The sequence below is a fragment of the Callospermophilus lateralis genome, chromosome 7 (assembly GCF_048772815.1).
Source record: "Callospermophilus lateralis isolate mCalLat2 chromosome 7, mCalLat2.hap1, whole genome shotgun sequence".
In the NCBI taxonomy this organism is placed as follows: Eukaryota; Metazoa; Chordata; class Mammalia; order Rodentia; family Sciuridae; genus Callospermophilus; species Callospermophilus lateralis.
This window is the reverse complement of record NC_135311.1, coordinates 135085458-135088628: the sequence shown is the minus strand read 5'-3', so window position 1 is coordinate 135088628 and position 3171 is coordinate 135085458.

Genomic DNA, 3171 nt, shown 5'->3' with positions numbered 1-3171 from the left:
GGTGGCCCAAGGTCCAAGACTGTGTGGCCTGGGACCAGTGAACCCACCTCTTTGAACCCGGTTAGCCCCTTCTGTGAAATGGGAAAGGATACTATGTATCTAGCTGGCTGTGGGAGGACTAGGGAGCCAAGAAACCATGTTCAGAAATTTTTATTCCCTCCCTCTGCCACCAACCCCAAGCTTTGATGGGTAGGTGAGTGACCAGGGATGTCCAAAGGCTGAGAGGACCTCAGACATTGTCAGAGAGTTCCCTCTTGCCTACCCCACACCCACTTTACAAACTTTCCCGTGGGGAGGTCCACACAGAGCCATCAGGAGATGGTCCTGCTATCAGCTATTTTGGTCCAAATACCCTGGAATTGACAAGCTCCCCGGGGACCAAAATAGCGCAGGGAACAGCTGTGGGGGCAACAGGCTCCCAGAGCCCCTGCCCAGGCCCCTGGCCCTGCTAGGGATTGGTAGAGCCTGAGATTCTGAAACCACAGAGCTAAGCCCCCAGTCTTTTTCCAAAGGTACAGGCTGTTGACGCCTCTGAGCCCTGGGATCAAACAATTGAGCCTCTGGGATGGAGCCAAGGGCTCCAAGAGAAGAGTGTTTGCAGGAGTCCAGAGGAGGAGGAGGCACCCTGGGAGCTTTGACGTGCTCAGGGTCCATAAGCTCTTTCCCTGCTTATACCCAGGCTACCAAGCTGGACCTCCGGTGTCCCCTGTCTATGTTCCCACTCTTCCAGGGGTCCCAGCATGCCTTTATTGACCCCAGCCTGGAGGGTTCGGCTTCCATCTCTGGTCTCACTCTCTTGAAAAGGAGCATTCGAAAGACTGGTCCGAATGCTCCTGAGCAGGTGTGAGATTCAGTGATTCCGTTTTCAAGAGCCACACACAGTGCAAATGGGTAGCAGAAGAGCCCCTCCCCACCCCCACTCTTCTTGCAGAAGCACCTTCAAATGATCTGTTGTACCTTTCCAACCTCAAGCTTGGTTCAGAATGCTCAGCCCAGTACTGAGGGGCCCATTCCTGGTCTGCCCGGAGCATCATTGCTTCATGACGCCTGCATTTGGTTGCGCTGCCATCTTGCACTGATGCTCCTATGCACCTGGGTCTCAGGGTGCACACAGGCCTCCCTGCCAAGTGGGCTGCTTGGCTGAAAGACTAGCCTATGAGCCCCGCCATGCTCCTTGAACTTCAGGTCTGATCCTGACCCCACCACAAGCCAGAGTCTTTCTGGGGGCTTCCCAGCCTGGGTCTGTTGGAGATGACCTCTTCGAAATTTCAGAAAGTCTGGTGAAAAATTGGTCTTTTACCTTTGACACTGTCATTCTTGGCAGCGAGCTCCGAGATAGCACTAGTTCTTCTGTGAGATTGATGAATGAAAACCATGAATTTCTACCTAATAAATGCAGAGCATTTTGTCAATGAGGGCCTAGCAGGTGTGGGGGGGGTGTCGAGGGGTAGCAACATAGTAAAAGGGGGGCCCTGGTAATGAAAGGATTGTGCAATTCCACCCACTGCTTCAAGTCCCTCCTCTTGAAGTGAGGGAGAAAAGGCTTCCCTTCTCCCCTTGCAGTGATGTGAATTCCCCATGCGGGAAATTATTTGTATGGGACTGTGCTTCGTATAACATGGGAGAAACATCCTCTAAGAGTGGCCACGCCTCTTACAATGGCAGGGACAACTTGCTTTTGGCTTTGAGTGCCCCCCCCATCCCTTGGATCCAAATCTACAATTTTTTTTTTCTTAATTTTAGCAGTAGGACCAGACATAGCTGGGGCTCCTAGGGAGCAGGAGGACCCCCAGAGTCTAGGACTCCCATCCCTGGGGAAAAGGCAAACTTTGTCACCTCTGGTCCCCCTCCGGCCCCCCTCCCAAGAAACACAGAGCCATGACCTCAACAAGGTCACACTATGAGTCAGTGATAAGAGCTGGAAATAGAACGCAGGCACTGAGAGTCCCCACCTGTGCCACGCACCCACTCACCCTGCACCCTCCCCAGGTGGGGGTGGGGGGCTCTTAGGACTGGAGGACAGACACTGCAGGAGAAGCCACGGGAACCTCTCAGAGATTCCCCTTGCCAGCTCTGCTTCTGTTTTGTGCTCAGAGGCAACAAAACAGAGTTTGTTCTAACCCAGGCTCTGACACCTAGCTGTCCTGATGTTTTAAAAATCTGGTTTCATACCTTCCCAGCCCCCTCCCCAGAACCCTTGTGGCCCTGCCATGCTCCTTGAGCTTCCGGGCACCTCCTGTCTTGCCTTACTCCCCACCCTATCTGATTCCCCATGGGGTGGCACCCTGGCATGGTGGTCCCCAGGAAATTCCAGCCAGTGCACACACCCCTTCCCCACAAACCTGGACCCTGGTAGTAAAAACAGTCCAGCAATGACTTCTAAATTAGCCAAAGTCAGAGGCCCTGAGTTGTAACTGATGCCAGTGTGTTATGTGCAGGAGTCAGAATTGAGGTGCAAAGCCTGGGTTTGAATAAGAATGTGGCGTTTGGTGATGTCATTTGGGTTACTGGTGTGAATCACTTCTGATCAGTGCCTGACTGCCTGGGCAGGAGGCTCGAGGACATCCCCGGGGCCCTGGGAAAGGAGACACACTCTAGCCCTTTGCCTGGGGCAGCTGGACTCCATGGACTCCGCTCTGTGCTCCCTGGGACCCAGCTGTGTTTCACGAAAAGGGCAAGCTGAAGCTCCCACCCACTGGTCCTTCCTTAACACTACCACCAGGGGGCACCACCTGCCCCTTGCTTTGGTCAGAGTTAATCCAGTCCCTGTAGCAAGTGGCACCCACCTGATTTCCTCTATGCAACCAGGAAATTAATCTTCCACCAACTAAACCAGAGGCAGGGAGACGATAGCAGCCGTTGAGAACATGGATTTCAATGGAGTCAGACAATGAATGATACATCACCTTGAGCAAGTTACTTAACTTTCTAAGCCTCAGTTTTCTTAAGTAGGAAATGGAACAAATTGAGTGTCAACTTCACTGGGCTCTTATGAGAATAAAATGAGATGTCGATCAGATGTTTAGCAGCAAGGTTGTCCCAGGTAGTCATATTGCAAATGGTGATCAAGTAATGGTTCATCTTGATAGGTATAGTAGATAAAGACTTTATGTCAATTGAAAAGTCTTGTCTCTGGAACTTGTTAGTGATGCCCTAAGATTCTCAGGTCAG